This window comes from Ahaetulla prasina, chromosome 2, assembly GCF_028640845.1.
Source record: "Ahaetulla prasina isolate Xishuangbanna chromosome 2, ASM2864084v1, whole genome shotgun sequence".
NCBI lineage: Eukaryota > Metazoa > Chordata > Lepidosauria > Squamata > Colubridae > Ahaetulla > Ahaetulla prasina.
Window position 1 is genome coordinate 274849322 of NC_080540.1, and position 25488 is coordinate 274874809.

Consider the following 25488-nt stretch of genomic DNA (forward strand, 5'->3'; position numbering starts at 1 on the left):
AGAAACACTGCAAGATGAAGAGATAATTAGGAAAATACTACATGTGCAGAAATGGATGGACTTATATTGAAAATTAAACAGAAAGAAGACAAAGAATGTTATCAAATATGAAACTTATTTTACCAATGGTTGGAAAAAGGGGTGGAGATTAAGAATGTAATCTGTATTGCTAAGTAAATTAAATATCCAGATAACACAAGTTGATTAAGCACTAATAAATGTAAACAATAGATAATTAATAAAATTTATATATATATATCATTAGTTTGTTGGAATAGGCTCAAGGTCCACTTACATTTTGTAATGGATCTCTCTTCTGTCCTTCACAGCCATTCCCTATAATCCCTTTAACCACAATATTTATAATAATTAAAATCAAGTTGTATATTTCTGGTTTGTAGTTTTGTTCCAGAATATTAAAATGTCCTCATATGTTTCAAAGTTGTACGGAGAAGATTCCTGCTCCTCCAACTACTTGCTGAAGGAATATGTATGTGAAGAGGAAGAAGCATATCCCTTTAATGGCATCATCATCCATTTGTTATTTAGCCATTATATAGCCTGTTATATCATCTAAATGTATACCAAATGAAAGTGGCTTTTTAGGAAATGGATTGAAAAGTGCCATAGTAAATCCCCTCATCTGGTTTGTTGATCTCTATGTGCATCAGACACCACAGGACTGCTACTTCTAGTCATTGCCTTAATTTCTATAAAAGTTAGATCAGGAGTTTTGCAGGACTTTTAGGGCCTGTGGCTCGGTTCAAGAACCTGTGCTGGTTGGAATATCAGATCATGTGTCTGCCAGACATCAACAGGAGTCCCTGCCAAGTTCTCTATGCCTGGCAGTTGTCCAAGTAGGGGGGGCAGATCCTAAACCCAGGTCAGGTATCCCTTATTGTTCTATCATATCAACATATTTCGAAATGAAACATTTATTTTGGCATTTCCTAACAAAGCAATTCTAATCTTCAGCAATATGTTTTTTATTGTTAGCTCTACTAAGCCACCTTTGCTTAGCAGGCTACATTTTTAGTGTGTCATTTTTAGTCGCTACATTTTTAATGTGAGTAATTTGGAGGCCTCACTGGGAAGCAAAATGGAATGTTGTTGCTTAAGGATGACTCTCTTTGATTAGGCCGGGAAGCTCTTGGAAATCCATGCTGTTTTCTGCCTTTGAACACAGTTGCAATTCTCAGAGGGGACTTGATGGAAAAATTATTATTAAGCTTTAATACACCTTTTAATCCCTTTCCAATGACCTCAATTAATAGTCAACTTAACCTTTCCATAGAGGAAGCTAAATTATATTTCTAAGACCATGTTATCCCACATGCCATTTTATTACCTACTGCATAATTAAAAAGCAAAAGTGCAGAACTTGACTGACATAATCTTGAACTTACAATGGAGAAGAAAAACCTTGCAACTATGTACTGTAGGTATGTATGTATTTTCCATTGACAATAAGATCTCAAAGCAAAAATGCAAAACATTTTTGCTAAAACAATTTTACAATAGAAGCCATCCCCCCAAAAATATCCCATATTAAAAACCACAAAGTGGCTTAAAATTTTGTCCTACAGACTAGAAACACCAGAATATCAATAGTAAAACAGAAAAAGCAATTACATAAATTTACCAAACGACCTGCAAACAATGATGTGTCTTGAGGTTGTCACTGAACAATTACACAGCTGGAAGCAACCAACCATGTATTTTAACTAAATAACTCAATCAAAATGATACTCATCACTCAAATCCAGTAGAAAGAATTAGGAAGAAATACAAAAAAGACTGAACTAAGAAAAATAGGGCATACTACTTCACAATTTTCATCTTAATTTACTCTTGACAATATATAGCACATCAATAGTTTGGAAGTTTAGTTTAGTTTAAATAGTTTAAAATTTACTACGGATTGTATGACTAACTTGTTGCTGTATCCTTACAATTTATATTGTTTCCTAGTATGATTCGATTGCTTATTTGGACACTGACTATCATTAAGTGTTGTATCTTATGATTCTTGATGAATGTATCTTTTCTTTTTATGTACACTGAGAGCATATGCACCAAAGACAAATTCCTTGTGTGTCCAATTACACTTGGCCAATAAAGAATTCTATTTTATTCTGTTCTGTTCTGTTCTATTCTGTTCTATTCTATTTCTATAAATCAAAAATTAAATATTGCACAGTATTAGGGAACATATGAAATAGCATTAAACTAGAATCTTGGCCCATCTAGCTCAGCATTGTGAGCACTACATGTAGGTTTCAAGCAAATATTAAATTCTCTTTGGCCATTGTTGCAGATGTTGGGAGATCAAATCTAGAATATTTTGACTGCAAAGCATGTACTCTGCAACTATACCACTCTTTTCAGAGACACGTTTCTTCTCACTGAATAGATTTCAGCTGCTACTTTTCAGAAACATTACAACATTATGGAATCAGCCATGACATTCCTTCATTTTTGACATGGAACTTTATGGATGACATCACATCAATAAAAGGATTTGTGTAAAAAACGATGCTTTCTAACCAAACATTTTCTTCTTAAAGGCAGCCTGAACATTGGATGATAAATCTCAGCAAAAGCATCTTTTGAAACTAGAAAATCAACTCCTTCAAAAGCTAATGGCAGGGAATTGTTACTTTTATTTTTTTTCCCATGTTCATTTTTCAGAGGCATTTAATTAGCAATTGAAGGAATTAGCATGCAGAAATGAATTGACCCTTTGTCAGATCCAGCAATTTATGTTCTTGAATTGTGGCAAAGTCCTAATGTTTGTACATTTCCCCCTATTTGTAAAAAGTACAGTATGTTGTGTATAAACACAGATGTTGCTTCTATAGCAATATATGAAAAATATCTGATGAATGGCATTAAATTCTGATTACGTGTACATTCCCTTTAAAGCAAAAACAGCCTTAGTGCATCTGCAGCAATTTATGGTTGTTTACAGCTTGTTGGTAATTTCCCTTTTCACCTGGATCGCTTCCCTTGGAGTTTAGGAGATAAAAACACACACTGATTGATGTCAAATGAAAAATATTATTAGCGGGAAGGGGAAGGGTTTTTCTTTTTACCCAGCTGGAATGTGAATATTAGTCATTTTCATTTTTCACTTATAATTAGGCAATTTCATCCAAGGAAAGCTTTTTGAAAATAAAAAGACAGACAGAAAAAAAAATACAAACTCACAGTTATTAACTGTGGTGGATTTTTAAAAATTCTTCATTTGTAAAACCTGTCCTTTATTGTATTCATTAAAAAAAGTGTTATTTTGTCATTTAGCCTTAAAAGGAAGATAAGTCTGTCAAAACTCTTCCAATGAAACTTTTTCTTGTGAACAATATTTTTTTATTAAAATATAAATATTAAATAATTTATATGATACCATAGAGCAGGGGTCTGCAAACTTGGCTCTTGGCTCTAATATAAAGTGTATATATATACACACACACACACACACACACACAGAGTATATGTGTATATATATATATATGTTTCTGAGGTTTTCGCGGGTGTTTGTATGTAGGTCTTTGGTTATTCTGGTTTTCTCCTGCATAAAATTGGAAGTGTCTTGGTGACGCTTCAACGAAATCCCATTCGTCATCATCAGGCTAGGTGTTTACAGCTTCGTGCTTCTAGGAGAAAAATTCTTCTGGTAGATGGTGTGTCCTAGGGAGCCATTGGGTTTCCTGTAGACTAAGACATCTAGGAAGGGAAGTTGGTTGTTAACTTCTATTTCCATGGTGAACTGTATTTTGGGGTGTAGGCTATTGAGGTGTGAGGAAGTTGTCAAGTTTTTATTTCCCGTGCGGCCAGATTATGAAGGTGTCGTCTACGTATCTGAGCCAGAGTTTGGGTTTGTGATCAGATTTTTCTGATCACAAACGAGTCCCTAACACAAGGAATGACACCAGACCCACATTCATGAGGTCCACCCAGGATGTCACCACCACACATCCACCCAGAAAGCAGACCCAAACCCACACTGATCATGAAGCACGACCAAGGACCAGAAGCCAGACCGCAGCTGCAACATTAGCCGTTTCAAACCCCTCCAATCCATACATGCAGCAGACTGACACCCACTATGAAGATGTAGCACGACCACGAACACGAAGCCAAACAACAGCAATGCAGCTCACCAGCTCAAATCCCCCTGCTACTCAGACTAATCTGAGCACAACCAAGCCCCCACCCAAACAGGACACACCCCCAGCCAATCAGAGCACAAAAAAACCCCATCCAATCAGAAACAGCCAAGCTCCCACCCAATCAGTTCAAACCCCCACTAGCAGTTAAAAAGGAAGAAACAGCTGCAATCACACATTGCTCCCAAAAGCACGAAGCTGAAGCCTGAAGATGACGAATGAGACTTCTTCGAAACTTCGCCAAGACACTTCCAATTTTACGCGGGAGAAAATCCAAATAACCAAAGACCTATATATATATATATATATATATATATATATATATATATATATATATATATATATATATATATATATATATATATATATATATATATATATATATTTGTTTTCTGAGGTTTTCACGGTGTTTGTATATAGGTCTTTGGTTGTTCGGGTTTTCTCCGTGTAAAATTGGAAGTGTCTTGGTGACGTTTCGACAGTCTCATTCGTCATCTTCAGGCTTCAACCGTGCTTCTGGGAGCAATGTGTGATCGCAGCTGTTTCTTCCTTTTAACTGCTAGTGGGGTTTGAACTGATTGGGTGGGAGCTTGGCTGTGCTCTGATTGGATGGGGTTTTCTGTGCTCTGATTGGCTGGGGTGTGTCCTGTGTTGGTGGGGGCTTGGTTGTGCTCAGTCTAGTCTGTGCTGCAGGGGGATTTGAGCTGGTGAGCTGCATAGCTGTTGTTTGGCTTTGTGGTCGTGCTACATCTTCATAGTGGGTGTCAGTCTGCTGCATGAATGGATTGGAGGGGTTTGAAATGGCTAATGTTGCAGCTGCGGTCTGGCTTCTGGTCCTTGGTCGTGCTTTATGATCAGTGTGGGTTTGGGTCTGCTTTCTGGGTGGATGTGCGGTGGTGACATCCTGTGTGGACCTTGTGAGTGTGGGTCTGGTGTCATTCCTCGTGTTAGGGACTCGTTTGTCAATAAGGGCGGGTTTCCAAATGGCTGGTAGGCGGGATATATGGCTTCCAAATGGCTGGTAGGCGCGATATATAATATATATATTATATATATATAATAAAAGAAAGCTTTCTTGAATTTGTGAGTACAGTATATGGAAAGGGAGGAGGTGATAATCCCCTCCCTTTCTTTTATTTTCCCAATGAAGAGTTTTCTTGTCAAAATATTGTCCTGTTAGAACACTCCATTTCTTGACAAATTTTAACCAGAAAAGTTAATATTCATCTCTCAGTATAAAATTATGAGCAGTGTTTTGCTGAATTGGAGCCCTGGCCATCTAGCCTAGCAGTCAGTTCTCTCAGTGGCCAACCAACTGCACAAGGCAGCTGAATGGTCTCCCAGTGGATACATGATATTAGTAGTTTTCATAAATCCATGAATTGCTCCCGTTCTTTTTATCCAAGCTGGTAATCAGCCATATCTCATAGTCATGAATTCTGAATTTAATTATGCTTTGGGTAGAAACAAATTCCTTTTGTCCGTTCTCCTTTATTTAGTACTGGTAGTCCTCAACTTACAACAATTTATTTAGCAACCATTCAAAGTTACAACAGCACAGGAAAAGTGACTTCTGACCAGTTTGACCATGGTTATATGATCAAAATTCAACAATCACTTGGCAGCTGACAGTTACATTGACCTGGGGTCATGTGATCACCTTTTGTAAACTTCTAGCAAGCCAAGTCAATCGGGAAGCCAGATTCACTTAAAAACTCTGCTACTAACTTAACAACTGCAGTTAGTGATACATTTAACAACTGTGGCAGAAAGGTCATAAAAGGGGGCAAAACTCACTTAACAAATGTCTCACTTGCCAACAGCAATCTGAGGCTCAATTGTGGTTGTAAGTCAAAGATTATCTGTATTGCATTTCATTGGGTGAACTCTGCTTCTAATATTTTGGGAAAGGGAAAATAGCTTTTCCTTGTCTGCTTTATCTATAGTATGTATACTTTTGTATGCCTCAATCAGGTGTCTTCCTGTTCACCTTCTTTCTAGATTCTAGAAAGCCCCAAATGTTGCAACCTTTCCTCATGGGAAACTGTTCCAACCCTTTGACCATCTTAGTTCAACTCTGAAACTAGAACTACACACCATATTCCAGTTTTGATTGTACCATCAATCTATATAAAAGCATGATGATATTGGCATTTCATTTTCATTGCCATTTCTTATCATCCCAAACATGCTTTTTCTTACAGTAGATGTCAACATCTTTTTTGAGCTGTTTACCCTACTCAAAGATCACTTTCCTCATCAGTCACCACTAACCTGATTCACTAGTCACACCCAATCATTTACAAATATATTAAAAAGCACCAGTCCTAGGACAGAACCATGGAGGAGCTCAGTAGTAACGTTCCTCCATTGTAGGAAAAATCCATTTACTTCTATTCATTTTCATTTTTTATTCTTTAGCCAGTTGCTTACCCACAAAAGGACTCCATGGCTGTTAAGCTTTCTGAGATATCTTTGATGAGGCTTTTTCAAACACCGTTTGAAAATCTAAATAGATGTTTACTGTTTACCTTTATTCACCCTCAAAATATTCTAGTATAATATTTAAACAATATTCTCTTAAGTGTCTTTGAATAAGGCCAGTGCCTGCAAACATTCAATAGCAGTATTCATTATCTTCCCCAGAACAGAAGTTAAGCTGACAGGCCTTTAGTTTCCTAGCTTTCCCCATGAGCCCATCTTAAAAATTGGCCACTTTCCAGTTTTCTACAGAGGCCAAGTGAACAGACAGGTTGCATATTTTATTTAGGAAATCCACAGTCTCAGCTTTAAGCTTTTTAATAAATTTGGAAGAGATTCCATGGATGTTAATCTATGAGGTCACACACATATGCAGTGGAGCAGAGCTTTGGTTGCTATGCTATGCCTGTCATCTTGCCATCTTTTGATCTCTTGAAGACACTGCTGATGAATATATTAAAAGATCGAGATCTAAAACCGAAACTTTATTTTCTCCTTGAAACACGGCTAAACTATGTATTATGGATTGTTAAACTAAATCATGGTCTTTTATTTGAAGTGATCATTTACCAAACAAGAAGAAACATTCAAAAACTATCTATCATCCATCTATCATCTAACTATATATCAAGACAAATGGTTTCACTCACTTTTTCATATTTCATATTTTAGTTTTTCAGTTCTTTCCATTTTTATATCAGTTTGAGACTTCTTTCCTAAAACAACGTTTGAATTTCTTTTTAGAAAAATTACATGGAAATGTATTTTTTTGTGGCCATTTCTCCTAAGATACTCATTTTTACATGCGTTTCTGCAAGATATTTCTCTGAGATCAAGTGCATCTTGATATCAACAGTAATTCTGACCATTTATGTGCCTCACATATTTCAGAAAGGGGCAGGTCTTTGTTTGTATAAATTATAGCTGATATCTTAACCTTTTTAACTCGTTGGGACACCTCCACCCAGGGGTGAAATATAAAATTTGTTACTACCGGTTCTGTGGGCGTGGCTTGGTGAGGGGGGGTTAATGTGACTGGGTGGCCAACATTTTTTTACTTTTAAAATCATTTTTCTACAAGATCTTTGGCTGAAGATCTTGTAGAAAACATGCTTTTAATAGCCTGTGATGATCAGGCAACTCACCTGGGATCGCCAGAGGAAATAAAAGCTTTTAAAGGGTTCTGGCAACCAGGCAACTCAGCTGGGATCGCCAGAGGAGCCTTTTAAAAGCTTTTTTTTTTTACAAGCTCTTCAGCTGAAGAGGTTGTAGAAAAAATGCTTTTAAAAGGTTCTGATGATCCCAGCTGAGTGGCACGATTATCAGAGGCTTTTTTTTAACTTTTAAAAGCATTTTTTTGGCCAAAGAAAAAATGCATTAAAAGTAAAAAAACAACAACAACCTTTGATGATCGCGCAGCTCAGCTGGGCATGGGGGGGGAGGGATTTTTGCTACCAGTTCTCCGAACCATCCGTCGCCATTGCTACAGGATCGGGCAATCCAGTCCAAACCGGGAGCATTTCACCCCTGCCCCCGCCTGATATAATGCAATCTGCTACATTGTTTTCATTGAGGCAGTTATTCCTGTGTATGTTTTTCTCTACTATACCTGATAGGCTTATTGTATGTGAACTTCTTAGACTTATGAATATGAAGGAGAATTTAAGCATTATTTTTACTTGGAAGTATGACAGTGAGTTTGCATAATGCTCCTGATTATACTAATCTCTTTTGCTTGAGGATGGCAGGACAGATGACAATTGCCATAAGATTAAATTGGGCATATCAGGAGGCATCAAACATAGGCTCCTATAATCTGATTCCGTCAAAGCCATTCTCTGGATCTGAAAGTGAGATGGTTGTTGTTCACAGCAGGCTTATTTGAATGACAGATGCAATAAGAAGGAACTGTTATTAAAGGTAAGCTGGCATGTGCTTGTTGCGACTGAATATCACAACTGTGATCAAAAGGCCATACCTCATGTTTCCATTTTTTTAATCTTTCACCCTGGGTTTTAAGGCAAATACTCTTATTACTCAGCAGATGTGATAAACAATTTGATTTATTCTATCATAGACTTAAAGAGATGAAATTTCTTGTTAATTAGGAAGGAGTGACTATACTAATATCAAACTGGTAGCCATACTAAGTTGATATAGCAACAGTAATGGCACTTATATTTATATATTGCCCCAGAGTGTTGTACAACATTCTCTCAGTGGTTTACAATGTCAGTATATTGCTTCCAACAATCTGGGTCCATTTTGACTTCGGAAGGATGCAAGGTTGGGTCAACCTTCAGCCAGTCAGGATCGAACTCCTGGCTGTAGATAGAGTTAGCCTACACTACTGGATTCTAACCACTGTGCCACTGAAGCACTCTGAAAATATGGTTTCAAAGCTCTCTCCACTTATTACAGTCCTATTTTTATTATGATGCACATCTGGCTTATTCATCCCATGCATGTGATTCATTGTGGTAGGAGACTGCTTATATATGGTGAAAGGCAAGAGCCCCAATTTTCATACTACTGAATTTGTTTTTGATAATTTAGCTATCATTTCTAACGCTTGCTTGTGGTAGAGTAGCAAAAATCCAGGGAGTAATAGAAGAGAATATAGTACTGTAGTGCAATGGTTAAGGGGAGACCAAGATTCAAGTCCACCTCAGCCATTCTTTCCCAGTTCAGCCTAACTCACAGGCTTTTGCTGTGAGGAGGGACCTCTATATAAGTTATGCCAAGCTCCAGCATGGGTTATAAATATAACTTTTATTTATTGTTCAGGCCTATCACAAAACCATTGATGATTTGGGGGTTTTTTTTGGCTTCCAGCTGGACTAGGATCAGTGAGATCTTCAAATAAAGGCTGCCCTCAGTATAACAACTATCCTTTAACAACTTTTCAGGAACTACTATCCTGCATCAGATAAGAAATATGGCCACTAATTGGACATGGCAGATATATAATCATTGTATGAACTTTATTAATCCTTTCCAGAGGGGATGGGGACAAACCTACAAACATAGATTCTGCTAGAGAAAAGTTCTGAGGATGGGCTCCAGCACAAATCCAAAAGCTTTGAAGATAAAACCCCTGATCCTGGTGACCAACTCAGATTGGATCCTGCAACAAACATACATGTTCAGGTGGCCTATAACAGAAGGGAATATGTCATGTATTTCATGAACTTGAAATCAAAATAAAGCTGGCCAGAGATAAAGCCAATGATTAAAAGAATGTTCCCTACATGAATTATATTTCCCCATTTCAAAGCTATTTCTTAACATAACATAACATAACAACAGAGTTGGAAGGGACCTTGGAGGCCTTCTAGTCCAACCCCCTGCCCAGGCAGGAAACCCTACACCATCTCAGACAGATGGTTATCCAACATTTTCTTAAAAATTTCCAGTGTTGGAGCATTCACAACTTCTGAAGGCAAGTCGTTCCACTTATTAATTATTCTAACTGTCAGGAAATTTCTCCTTAGTTCTAAATTGCTTCTTTCTTTGATCAGTTTCCACCCATTGCTTCTTGTTCTACCCTCAGGTGCTTTGGAGAACAGCCCGACTCCCTCTTCTTTGTGGCAACCCCTGAGATATTGGAACACAGCTATCATGTCTCCCCTAGTCCTTTTTATTAAACTAGACATACCCAGTTCCTGCAACCGTTCTTCATATGTTTTAGCCTCCAGTTCCCTAATCATCTTTGTTGCTCTTCTCTGCACTCTTTCTAGAGTCTCAACATCTTTTTTACATCGTGGCGACCAAAACTGGATGCAATATTCCAATTGTGGCCTTACCAAGGCATTATAAAGTGGTATTAACACTTCACGTGATCTTGATTCTATCCCTCTGTTTATGCAGCCCAGAACTGTGTTGGCTTTTTTAGCAGCTGCTGCACACTGCTGGCTCATATCTAAATGGTTATTCACTAGGACTCCAAGATCCCTCTCTTAGCATAGATTGTCCAATTGACTAAAGATAAGATCAATAAGCTTAAACCATTTCAATTTTTTTTTAAAAAAAATGAAGTTATCAGAGACTCTAGTTAAGCATTAGAATTTAATTTCTATCGGTATTAATTTTAGGAAGACATTTGAGCACAAAAAGCTTTTAGCTCTTTCAAGCACTTGACCAGTGCCTGTGAATGTCAGTGAATGTCCACGTTCTTTTCCTTTCTTTAAAAAAGGCTGAGTTAAAATCTGGGATGAGCAATAAGAGATCTCTACAATATGAGAATTTATTACAATGAGCTCGTCATGGCTTTTGTGACAGGAGATACAGTTGAAATTTGTTTTAATGTTAATAGGAATATTTTACAAAATATGGGGAAAATGTAAATGGCAGAAATTGAAAGAAATATTACTTATAAAACATTTATTGTATGGAAAGAAAGATATTTCAGAATAACAGTTTCCCTTTTGGATAACTGTGCTCTAACTTTCCCTAATTTATGTCTTTGACATATGTTAATAAATCTTATATAATTACAAAGTATGACATTGACTTTTCTCAGAAAAAGTGAAAAGTTGTAGCATTGGGGAAACAATAGATGAATCTATAGGTGATATATTAAGTCCTTGACATTTATTCTTTCTTTTCATGAATTCTGATAATGAAAGAGCATATTGAGGAAGGCAGATTTCAACATGTTATAGAAAGCTACAATCTTTAACAATTCTATACTAGAACAATGTGCTAATACTTCTTGTATTATTGCTTCAATCATAATAATACAAGAGCAAACAATAGATTCAAACTTAATGTTAACCGCTTCAATCTTGATTGCAGAAAATATGACTTCTGTAACAGAGTTGTTAATGCTTGGAACTCATTACCTGACTCTGTGGTCTCTTCTCAAAATCCCAAAATCTTCAACCAAAAACTGTCCACTATTGACCTCACCCCATTCCTAAGAGGACTATAAGGGGCGTGCATAAGAGCACAAAAGTGCCTACCGTTCCTGTCCTATTGTTCCCTTTCATTATATCAAATTAATACTTTTGCTTATATATATACATATTTTAGCCTATATTTTATATTTTATACATATTTTAGCCTATATATATGTTTATATGATGTGTTGTTGTTTTTATGTCAATGTTTGCGTATACTGTTGTGACAAAATAAGGGGAAAAAATTATGGCAAATACTATTTGGCCTGTTTTGTCTTGGAGCTGAGCCTCTTTGCTGACTTGTTTTCCCTTGGCTGGCCTAAAGCTGCTGTTCTCAAGTACTGGTGAATCTTAGGCCACAAAGCTAAAATCTAAAATCTACTTATAGTTCTCTAAAAGAGAACTAGCAATATGTGCATAGTTATGTGACATAAACACACTATCTCCTCGACAGATTGATTCTATTTATTAGAATATTTATTCTAATAAATATTTATTAGAATATTAACAACTGATAATGTGGACTTCAGTTCTGGGAGTTGAAGTTCACATCTCTTCAGGTTGCCAAGACTGAGGAACACTGCCTTAACACAATAACAACAACAGTACCATACAATATATAGAAAACTAAATGTCTATGGAGATTCTCAGTCATCCAGGTCATGATTGTCTGAAAGGTGCTTTTCAAAAGGCAATTGAACTTTCTGATATTTTTCTTTTTTGAAGAAAGCAATAGCAATAGCACTTAGACTTATACACCACTTCATAGTGCTTTACAGCCCTCTCTAAGCAGTTTACAGAATCTCATATTGCCCCCAACAATCTGGGTCCTCATTTTACCAACTTCGGAAGGATGGAAGGCTGAGTCAACCTTGAGCCTGGTGAGATTTGAACTGCCAAATTGCAAGTAGCCAGCAGGCAGCAGAAGTAGCCTGCAGTACTGCATTCTAATCACTGCACTACTGCAGCTCTTGAAGAGAGCTGAAATGCTTCTTGGATGAGCATATTGAAGTGAAATGTCTTCAAAAAAAATCTAGGAAGTCCAGTTGCTTCTTGAAAAAGCACCTTTGGGACATAGAAAACTAAACTTTACTTTTTACATCACCTGTGATATGGAAGCTAAGAACAAAGCCAATGTAGAATTTGTAGTCATTAACCTTGATAGTATGGTACATTAATTCAAGCTGTGTGTTTTGTGTATGATGTGACAGTACTGAAAACTTATCACAAATAAATGGGTCTCTAAGAGACAAGAGCTAATCTTTTTTTCCCACCTGACTCTAATTTGAATTCACAATTACGGGTAAGTGTCCTTATAAAATAGTTGAGGTTCTATGAAAATTGTTGTGACATTATACAGTCAGACAAGTTGTAGGAAAAGAAGTGGATAGCAATACGGCAGTAGTTATTCTATTTAGTGATGAAAAAAGCCACCATGGGCTTAAAATCCATTAAAGCAGTACAAGTTCTTATACATATTTAGTATGTTTCAGTCATTTTTGGAAAGCAATCTCCTTGCATCTGAACAATAATAAAACATGCACTTGCTTTTTTCCAGACTCTCTTACGATTTCCCCATTATGAATTTGAAGAGCTTGAATAGCAAGAGGTTCTGAAATAAGTTATTTTATATTATCTCCTTAAAATGAAGATAAAAATTCATCAGAAAATTGTTAGAAAATGGCTTACAAAAAAAGAGTTCTAAATAAAATGTGCAATGCAGAATATTCTGGGAAGTTTTTTTTTCTAGGCTACATATCTTGATTATCAAGAGGTTTTAATGAAGCTCTTAACACTTCATGAAGACAGCTGTGCTAGTTAGTCTCCTTACGTAAACCTTTGGGAGTTGCAGTCCCAACACATCAGAAGAATGTCAGGTTTGGGAAAGCCGCCTTAGGAAATGTCACCATTCATATATCTGAAATGAAGCTGCGTATTATAAAATGTGAGCGGATTTCAATTTCCTGATTTTATATTTGTCATCTCCACCAAGATATTGCTTTTTTGTGTTCAGCTTTTACAATGTTATTTCACTTTACTTCTTAAAGCCTGTCTATTTTTCCCAGACTCTACACCTCATAAAACAACTGTTATGCATTCTTTTATCCATCACTTTAATAATTCAGAGACATACACCTTGCTTGGAGAAAGGCTGAGTAACTTTTTGAATAGTAAATGTTCCATTTTAAAAAATTATAAGAACTTGAAAAAATGGAGCAGCGAGAAGGCTTATTAGAAAAATACCAGGAATCTTCAGTTTTGATTTGCTGGAGCATTTTGTTAAATAATCTTATTGTAAACCAACAGTGTGCAATTTTCTTTCTCTTGAGGCTCTATTCTCTTGAAAATACGCTATAATAGCAATATAGAGTAGAACTCAAGGGAGAGGTACTTTTTCTAGACTGACATCCTTTTTTATTGCCTTTCTGCCTTATCTTTCCCTCTCTCTCCTGCTTGTTCCTGCTAGAAGCTTGAACAGACAGTTATCAGAGGTCTTCTGAAATTAGGCCAAGGTTGGCTATACCTGTTCTAAATACAGAAGGCTTTTCTTATGCTTAAGGTAAACCATATTCTACAATAGTCCAGGTGCAGAAACAATCTGATCCCTTCTCTTTTGGGTGGTCAGACTATTTAACACTATGAGCTCCAGGTTTAGGAAACTGTGCGCATTCCCGAAGCATAGCAAGCTGCAAGGAGAAACCACCCACCTATATTTCTACCAACATCTGAGAGTATACAAAAGTGAACTGAAGAAAACACAGGCTAATACCATCAAAGGGATGTTCCAATCAGTTGCAATTGTCACTTTGTACAGTAACACTATCTGGATGAAGATGATGAAAAAGTTAATGTTTTTGCATCACATCTTTAGTTTATAAAGTACCCAGAATCATTTGGTAGTGGAGCAGCCTAAAATTGTGATGAATAAGTAGATAAGCAAGCTAACACTTTCCTTAGAAAAGGGAGGCTGGAGACAGCTCAATAGCATATTTGGGCTGAACGATGGTTTCTTGAGGACAGGATCCCAGTGGTGGGATTCAGCCAGTTCAGGTCAATTCGGGCGAAGTGGTAGTTAAATTTCTGGTTGGCTCCACCCCTCCCTGCCCAGGAGTCCCCATTTTCGCTCCCAGGAGGCTTCAGGAAGACCTACTAGGCACAAAACAGGGTGTGGGGGATGCGGTGTGTCCCCCCCCATGGTCCATTTTTGCTCCCAGGGGGATGCAGGAGGCCGAGGCCATGCCCACCCAGCCAGTCATTAGGACAGAGAACCAATTGGTAAATTATTTGAATCCCACCACTGGGATTCAGCATTGTCTTTTGTAGCAGTAATACTCTCTCTCCCTGAACTCCTTCATCCAGGAAGGGCAGGGATCCCACATGTGGCTGAGCTGAGATCAAAGAACATTCTGTCTACTTTCTCATGATCCACAGGTTCAAACTCATCCCAGGTATCCAAGAGTCCATTTTGCAAAGTTATCTCTTTTGGATCTGCCCAGCTAGTATGAAGTCCAAGTGAATCTGAGTTCTCTCTTCTCTCTTTGTATTCTATCTTCCAGATTTTTGGAAAATTATACCAGTCACCTTAGAAGTTCTTCTTTTCCATATTTTCCATCTGTATCCAATAAAGTCCTGGTCTCTTTAAAGGTAGCTGCTGAATGGCAATCTGTGGATGCAATAACAGTAGAGAAATAAAATTTTTCTGCTCTTATCACTAAGCTGCAGATTCGGATATTGGCTTTATTGGCTCTTGCCAATGCTCATTGGATTCATTTCTTGTTTTATACCAGAGGCATTCTGGTATCTCACTTCATTCCCCAGAGCTATTTGGAATACCATGCAACTCCTTGGGTCAAATTGTTTAGGTAAAATTCCTTGTAAGGTTAATGCCAATTCCATATTTTAGTAGACTAAGACCTCAAAAGAACTGTCTACCATCAGTTCAGACAATTGGCTGAATATGCACCAAGACAAATTCCTTGTGTGTCCAATCACACTTGGCCACTAAAAAATTCTATTCTATTCTATATACCATGGAAGTCAAGCAATCATGTTTAAACCGTGATTGATCAAATATTTCTATTTTTTTCCATGGATATTTGTGGTATCAGATAGCGCTAAAATGATCAGGGGATAATCTGACTATCCAAAGGACAGATGTTAATATCATCTTAACACATCTTAGATCCCAAATCTTAGTATCCATCACAACTATTTCAAGATTTTAAAAAACATCCCTACTGTGCCATTCATCAATGATTTGGGACAGTTGTATATACATCATGATCACCACAGTCACCTCTAAATTTCCTCTGACAGATAAATTAAAATCTCCCAGAACAATCAGCTTTGGGAACCCTATGATAATTCCAACAGCTCAAGCAAAGAAGATGGCTTGCAACATGGACATGAACAGCATTTCTATCTTGTCTCTAGAATCCAGCTTTTACTATAAGGTCTCACATCCAGTTGCCTGCAGGATGGTGCCCTCAATGCTGGCAGACAATGCCCATCCATTTTCACAGCTCATGGTTGGTGCAAAAACTGAATCCCAAACTTTCTCACATCTGAACTAGGTAAGTAGTAGTATAGAAATGTGTTGTCTTTGGTACTAGAGTGACTATAGTACACCTGGAGTGCAAAAGTCCAGATGACCACTAGAGAGCAGGCAATAGAGTTACAATTTCTCTATTTTGATTATTCAAATGTTTCTACACCCATTATAAGATCTTCTGTTCCCCTAACCTGATTTTGTGTTTCTGCTAAATAATTTAAGTGGATATAACACATGGAAATTGGCTGCTACAGCACCATTACCAGCTGATGTTTGCCAAAATATTTTGGAAAGCAAAGCAAATACAATAAGCTCTGTAGCTTATTTGTTTTAATTTAGTAGTGTGACAGGATTTACCATAGTCCAAAGTGTTATTGAGAGTTTTCTTTTCTACATTTTTTTTCTGCATTGTTTGGATAAGTGGTTAAGACAATAGGCTCCAGACTTTATGATACTTAGATTGATTTAAGTGGATGTAGAAAAAAGTAGTAGATTGAATATCCCATTTATGCAATGGAAGGAATCACACTTCCACCCCCCACTACAATATCACTGCAACCATGCATGGTACATAATTAATCTTTTTAAAGAACAGAAATTTAAGGTATTAATGATATGCTTTGTTTCAAATGTTATAGCTGTTCATATTTTTCTACTATGCAAAAATCATAGTTGGTTATCAATTTTTCTTGATAAGGGGAATATGCTTGAAAAATTGGTTACAGTATCAACAAAGAATGGAATCAAAACTGCAAGTTGGTTCAATTTATTTTACATTATTAAAATACATTAGTTAATGCAGTTCATGTGCTGTGTGTGTCTGTGTATTTGTGTCTTCAAGAGACTCTTAATTTCAGAGAACTTCTTGGGCAAGTCAACATAGTTTTCTTAACAACATTTTGCCAATGCTTTCTTTTTAGGACTGAGAGAGAGTCAGGGCCTAAAAATCACTTAGTTGGCTTTTTGACTAAAGCAAGACTAAAACTCACAATTTTCAGGTTTCTAGTATGCCTTAACTACTACACCAAACATGCTTATTCTTGTATTTAATAAATATTCCCTTTGGAAAAGGGAGTTAAGGGTGCAAGGGGAGAAGAGAGATTATGGGTTATGGTTTTTGTTGTATTTTAGTTTATGATTGTTAGATTTTATACCCTGTATTTTGTTCTGGGAAGTCTCGGGGGTGGGGGAAGGGGGGAGGGAAGGAGAAGGGAGGGGGGAGGAGGGGGGGAATTAAAAAAAATGTGTTTATTTTTTGTAAAACTTTTTCAATAAAATAAGTAAATAAATAAATATTCCCTTCCATTACATTAACAAGTGCAGCTTTTGAAGTGAATCTACAAGCTACTTCTAAGAATTTATATATTTCTATGTAGACCTCTGAGTACAGACAAGCCTTCCCCAACTTGATGCCCACCCAGCTAGGAATTCTGGGACTGGAAATCTGAAATATTGACAAAACAGTGTTAGTCAGACAAAGACAAGAAAAACTCTCTCTCTCTCTCTCCCTAAAGGTAAGATAAAGGTAAAAGTTCCCCTCGCACATATGTGCTAGTCATTCCCAACTCTAGGGGGCAGTGCTCATCTCCGTTTCAAAGCCGAAGAGCCAGCACTGTCTGAAGATGTCTCCGTGGTCATGTGGCCGGCACAAAAATGCATGGAACACTGTTACCTTCCAACCACAGGTGGTCCCCATTTTTCTACTTGCATTTTTTACGTGTTTTTCAAACTGCTAGGTTGGTAAAAGCTGGGACAAGTAACGGGAGCTCACCCTGTTACACGGCAGCACTAGGGATTCAAACTGCTGAACTGCTGACCTTTTGATTGACAAGCTCAGCGTCTTAGCCACTGAGCCACTGCATCCCTTTTTACTTCCTTCTCTCCCTCCCTCCCTCTAATTCTTGCACAGTCACTGGCTAACAAGATTCCTGAGCAAACTTCTCACTGTCAGGGTGAGAGTGGTAAACCTTTTATATATGTTTCTTTCACCTTGTACTCAGCTTTACCTTAATGTAGTCACTACTACCCTTTATATTTTAGGACAAACATTCTATTCATTTTCATGCAAGTTTAGCCTTCATTTCAGCAGAATTTTTAATCAGCCATTTAACCTTCTCCTTCCTTATCTCTCTGGTCCCTGGCATTTCCAGTAGGTTAAAATAAGCACTGATAGTCTGACACTTGGCATTATATCTTTTAGCAAGAACTTATGAATGATGCCACCAACCATATGTTCTCAGCGACATTAAGACCAAAGGCACGATCCGGTCATAACGGTATCAAAGAACAAGTGCCCTCATAGGAAGATGTTTATTGTTCTCCTTCCATAATAAGGAACTATATTATACGGATTAGCTTTTCCATTTCCTTTGTTGACCTCCAGGCCACAGTAATTAACTGGAGTATTAACAGGGGAAAAGATAATGATGTGAAGATCAGTGCCTGCATTCAGATCAAAGTGATTTAAACCCAAATACCTACGCTGTAAAGAAAATGATCGTGTCCCCAATTGGATTTGTAGCCCAAGATTCGGGAAGCTAAAGCTCAAATGTTAAGTGCTTCAAAATTTATAAGACAAAGGATTTTAAAGTACCCACTCTTAACAGGGGAATCGGTTTTTCAAAACACTGTATATCAGGGGTGCCAAACTCAATTTCATTGAAGGCCGCATCAGGATTGTGTTTGACTTTGGGGGACCAGGGGGACGTGGCCAGGTTGGGCATGGCTACCTCAATGTCACTTGTGTTGGGGGTACCTGTGGTGGCCTTGCACTCTGCCAATGAAACTGGCTCCTGAGCTCTCTTTTCAGCTGCAATGGCCTCCTGCAACCCTCTGCCAGTGAAAACAGAGCTTGGGAGAGTCACAAATGGCCCTCGCAAGCTCTGTTTTCAGCTGTAATGGCCTCCTGCAACCTCTGCCAGCAAAAATAGAGCTCGGGAGAACAACCTGCAGCTTTCTTGAGCTCTGTTTTCACTGGCAGAGGCACTCCAGGCCAATCATTTGCTGTTTCCAGGGCAGCCCCATGGGCCAGCTCTAAGCATCCTGTGAGCCGGATCTGGCCGGGTCTTGAGTTTGACACTGCTGCTGTACATGCTCTAAAGTTGGGCATTTATCAAGAAGAGAAATGGAAACACAGTCCAACATGAACTAAATTAAAATGAATCAGAAACTTTGGTTCTATAATATACTACTACTACTACTACTACTACTACTACTACTACTAATAATAATAATAATAATAATAATAATAATAATAATAATAATATACCTGGTGACAGCAGAATTGATGAGAAACAACTTGAAAAAGTCACCAGATATCAATATTTGAGAATCGAATTGCAGAAACTCTGGCATAAACCAGTGCAGGTGATTCCAGTTGTACTCGGCACACTGGGAGCTGTGCCTAAAGACCTAGGCAAGCACTGAAAAGCAATTGGTGCTGACAAGATCACCATTGGTCAGCTGCAGAAGGCCACCTTACTGGGATCTGCTCGCATAATTCGCCGATACATCACACAGTCCTAAACGCTTGGGAAGTGTTCGACTAGTGATCTGTGATACGAAATCCAGCATAATTATCTCGTTTGCTGTGTATACTGTCATTTTGTGTAAATAAAATAATAATAATAATAATAATAATAACAACAAGAACAACAACAACAACAACAACAACAGCCATTAGCACCAGTCAAAGGTATTTGTAACATATTTTTAAATGTCCAGTTGACTGAGTTTCATGTTTATAATAATAATACTATCGCGACCTGGCCATCGAAACTACATGGCTATGGATGAAACATGTAACAGTGATATCCATTGTCATAGGGGCACTTGCTACCATGTCCAAGAATTTTATAAGATACATCAACAAATTGCAGCTTCCTGCAATAACACCAGCAGAACTGCAAAAAACTGTGCTACTTGGAACATCACATATCTTAAGAAGGTATGTGGTTGATACCTAGGACACTGGCAGCAACCCGTATCAACCATCAGCACCAGTCAATGGTATTTGTGATGCCTTTTTGAATGTTTAGTTGACTGAGTTTCATGTTTAATGAAATAATAATAATAATAATAATAATAATAATAATAATAATAATAATAATAATAATAATAATAATAATAATAATAATAGCCTTTATTGTCATTGTACATCATGTATACAATGAAATTGATTACATATACATTTGGGTGGGAAAAGAAACAGTAGTCCTTTAAGCCATTATAGGTCTGAAGTAATAAAATTATGATAAATGTTTGTCCTGGAAGATTGAGATGAGAAGATAGCATTTCTCATAAGACCAGGGACCATGACAAAAATGTCCTGTTTCATGGAGCTAAAATCATAGAAAGATGGAGCTCAAATTTCTGTCCTCACCATTAGTGAAGGGAGGGTCATGCAGTTTCAGCGATGTGAATTTGGAGGTACTTGGGAAGAGAACTTAAAACAATGATTTGCTTATGAAAAGCTTGGAACCCAAAACCTTGCTCCCCGCCCCTTATCTAGTTGCTTTTCTGTTTTCTGTTAGTTTGCAGGCAGGGAGAGGGTTGTTCTTTTAAGTGCTAGTGATACTCATCAAATTATAAATTTTAGTTAATTGGTGTTCACAATAATATCAGCAATTATTGGCTGCTGTGTTTAGTTTACATCCAATACAATTTTTAATCATTATACCAACAATAGTAATAATAATTTTAAGTTGCCACAGATTGCAGTTTTCCTATTTTGTTGGACGTTGGAGTAAACATTGTACAATTTACAGTACTACACATACAAAATATCTTTCCATCTTCCTTTTACTTATCTTTACTTCCTTTACTTCATTCTAAGGATAAGGAATGTTTTATGCACCTAATAATGCTATCTCTATTCATTTTTTAAAAAAAAACTTTTTAAATGTTTTACGTTTTAAAGGTTCCACATGTCCTTGCTCCTTTCTCTTAGGCATTTCTCAAAGCACTCAATTTGTTGGACAAATAAGTCAACATGGCTTCAGTCTAGATGCCCTGTCAAAATGGGAGAGAAAATCATGACTTTTCTACCAACAGAGACATTTCTGCTTTCCTTCTGTGCAATTTCAACCCTCAGGCAGCATGCTGAGGACCTGTCAAGTTAATAGATTGGCAATCTGTAAAATTTAGCCTGTTATGTAGGCTAGAAGGTATAGTACAATGTTTTGCATTGCTGAAGTGTTTTGTGGCAGTAACTAGTAGAATTTACTCTTGTCACATTCTGTGCTATAAAGAACTTGTGCAATTTTGCCCAACACTTAAGCCCTGGAGCCTGCAACGTATTTCATAGTTGCAAGTTCACATAACTGCGAATTGCCAAGTAGCAAGAAAAAAAAGTTGTCTTTTTTATTATTATTCAGATTGCAATGCAATTGTCCTAGATATGTCCCAGACAAGGAAGCAAGCTGGCTATCCTGAAAGAGTCTGTCAGTTTTAAGAAGCCAAAGCATTCCCCCCCCCAAATTTTCTTTTCCAAATAAAGAAAGACATTTAATCCTCTCCCCAACTGTGTTGGAGGATTTGCACTTCTGCAAGATGGATTGTGCGTGGGGGATGTTGGATCCCTGTTATTCCTAGTAGACTGTATTTTGAATTTATTTGCTGAAACTTTATTGCAGCTCCACAACTACCAAATGGGATTGCAGTGGACTTGAATTTTATTTCAGTCAGGCAATTCATCCATGGTGATAGGAACACATGACTTAGTTAACAATTCTGTTGATAATTTATTAAATTTATATGTTTTCCCACAGCAACTGGTATTGGCTATGGATTGATATTCAATTCTCGGAATAGCTTGAGTAGAGGTGCTCCATCTCTGAAGGTTTGCAAAAATAGACTGGACAACCATTTGACCAGGATAGTATAAGGTCTTCTGCCTTGAGCAGAAGATTGGAATATAAGACCTCCAAGGCTCCTGTCCAGCCCTATGTCTCATACATTTTATGGTCTGGGATGTTTGGTTCCATTTTCCCTGTGCTTTGTAGCACAATCTTTATATTTTGTTGCAAAACTACCATGGATCTTAGTTTTCACCATATAGACATTATCTTGTTTGAGGGACCATGACATTGCACTTGTGTTCTTCTGGGCTTTTGATACATGTTAATATTGCTGTCTGGCTTGTTTTAAACAAAATTCATTGTCTGTTTTTAATTTCCTGTTGTGATTTTATTGCATTATTTTATTGCTGATTTAAATTGTGCATCACTTTATAGCCTCAGGCAGGAAAGAAGTTCTTAAGTAAGTAAGAAATAGTAAAGACAAGTGCAAAACAGGCAATATTTAAAGGTAACCATTTATTTTTATTGATTTTTTAAAAAAATAAGAGAACAATGTACTTTTTGGAAGAGTTATCGTTTAACTGACCCATAGTAAATGCAGACTTTAAGATGTACACAGAAATCCAAAACAGCACCATAGAGAATGCACCTATTTGCATATACATGAAAGAATTTGGTAGATCCTACCAAACATTGGCACTGCTCTGAAGCAGTGGTGGTATTCAGCTGGTTTTATCCGGTTCGGGCAAACCGATAGCAGCGGCTGTGGGTGGCTCTGCCCACCTGCCTGGACGTAATCATGTCCCATTTATCCACATTTTTGATGCTCTGTGCATGCGTGGAAGGCCCTGTGCATGCACGGAGGTGGCATGTGCTCACATTTGTGAACCAGTAGTGAAGGTAAGTGAATGCCACCCTGCTCTGAAGGATCAGGAACTGTAGATCAATATGGTGGCAGGGAAAGAAACAAGTTTCTCTTTATTACCAAAATCAAAATATGAAGAGAAATTTGAAGGATAGGTAAGTAGATATGCTCTCCTGTCATAGTTTCTATGGAAACCAGTTTAAGTGGGTTTCTTGCACCTGTGTTTCTTGGAGATGTAGATTTTACATCTAAAATGGAATTACAATTGTAAAAGTTGTGCTCGGGCAAAAAACAGGGAATCAGATCAAAGTTGCAGACATTATCACAGAGTAATAATTCTGCATGCAACAGTGTGGTCAGGGGCCATACACATCTTAGCAGTCGTCTTTTTATGTTCCCAAAGCTTCCATGTTGGAACAGGCCCCTGAATTGAAAAGTTTTCTGTGTTAGGAGAAGATTTTAATGGATTAAGTCTCACAAGAGAATGAAATCATCCATTTCACTGTTAAGGAAAAAGCACAACTTCTCAAAACAGTGGAATCTATTTCCCAACTTAATGTGTGAACCCCAGTGAAGCTTTCGATCTGCCAGAAGCTGTACATCCATGCATCAAAAGAATGGAAATCTGCTAGAAATTGGGAAGGTGTATTTGTTTCAAGAATAAATGTTCTAGAAGGAAAGCTTCTAATAAAATAAGTGTAAATGGAGAAAATGGAGGTGTTACAGCTTTGTTCAGAATACAGAATAATAGAATTGGAAGGGACCTTAGAGATCTTCTAGGTCTTCTATAGACTCCATCTATATCATTTCAGACAAATGACTGGCCAGTCTCTTCTTAAAAGCCTCCAGTGATGAAGCATCCACAACTTCTGAATTAACGTTTAATTGTTCTCACTGTTAGGAAAATTTTCCTTAGTTATAGGTTGCTTCTCTCCTTGATTAGTTTCCACCATTGTTTCTTGTCTTGCCTTTTGTTGCTTTGGAAAATAGATTGACCTCCACTTCTTTGTGGTAGCCTGCCAAATATTGGAATTAATTAATTCCAATATTTTAATTAATACTGTGCATAAATCTGCTTTATTTTTTTCTCCCTGAGAAAGAAGCTTCTATTTTATTATGAAAATGATGAGAATGTCTTTCTTATTTCTCGTGGTATATTATTGGAAATAGAGGATGGTACTAAAATACAGTTGCTTTCTGTACAGTCTTCCAAAACCGAAAATTGAGTTTCCTCATAGTTTGCTTTTTCCTTTCTTGGGATTCCACCAAAGTGTGCAAAGAGGTGACTGTATATGATATGCACATATACAGACACACCTTGGCTAGGCAGCATAAGTGCAAGGATCACACTTCACCTATGATAATTTAACATCATTTTCCTTTTCCTAGTCATCAGAAATGTGTCCCCCCCCCACCCCCGGTAAGTGGGTCTGGGCCTTCCAGGAATTGGTTTTATAGGGAAGGGAGGAATTTTCTGGTATTAAACAAAACTAATTGTATCACCACTTTTAAGGAATGTATTAGTGGCATGATTTATGGAGCCTCTGAAGAGCTAGAAAAAAGATGTTCAAAGCTTCTAAGTGAAAATACACATCTGCATTCTTCTGTGCTAATATATATTTTGGAGAACAATCACCCAGTCAGGTGAAGGGGTCAAGCATAGAATTATTATGTAAACACACAAGAGGGCAAGGTCTCTCTCTCTCTCTCTGTCTCTCTCTCTCTCTCTCTCTCTCTCTCTCTCACACACACACACACACACAACCCAGAATGCCTCTGAGCCTTATCTAGTCTTTCCCAGGTGAAAGCTGCCAGCTTGGGAGTTCCAGGGAAATAGACATAGTACAATAAAACAGCTACTTTGAACTCTACATGTGTGGGCCTGACTGTTTGCGCTTGACATACATTCTGAAAGAAAAAAATATGGAAAGATACTCAGTTGATTAACCTGCCCTCCACACACCTTTTTTTTTTTCACGAGAGAAGAAAAGGAAAAATATGTTGGAGAAAAGATTATGTTAGATTATGGACACTGTTCATCTGTAAAGTCTTTAGCTTTCATTAAGCATGCTGAGTTTAAAGACAAATCTCTCTCTCCCCCAGTTCAAAGTAGCTTATTACTGATAAACTGAAAAATATAATCCAAATTCTATATTTTATGGATTTGAATAGCAATTTTGGAACTTTTATGCTGAAGACTCAAGGAGCAGATTCTTCGTGTTCCTTTTAAAGAAAAAATATGGAAAGATACTCAGTTGATTAACCTGCCCTCCACACACCTTTTTTTTTTTTTTTTCACATTATACCGGCCGGTAGCGAACTTGGCGGGCTTTTGCTTTAGCTGGGAAGCCCTGCCGGTGCAGTGAGAGGGCGGGCGGGGAGCCGCCAGCCTTCTCGGCCGAGGAGGAGGGTTTCCCGGTAGGTGCCTCATTTCCCACCCTCGGCTTATACTCGAGTCCCCAGTTTACCCCAGTTTTTGGGGTAAAATTGGGGACCTCGGCTTATACTCGGATCGGCTTATATTCGAGTATATACGGTAGCTTATTACTGATAAACTGAAAAATATAATCCAAATTCTATATTTTATGGATTTGAATAGCAATTTTGGAACTTTTATGCTGAAGACTCAAGGAGCAGATTCTTCGTGTTCCTTTTAAAGAAAAAAAAAATTAAGCCCTGATGGAGATGATTAAAAAATTGTATAACTGCTGCCTTTTCATGG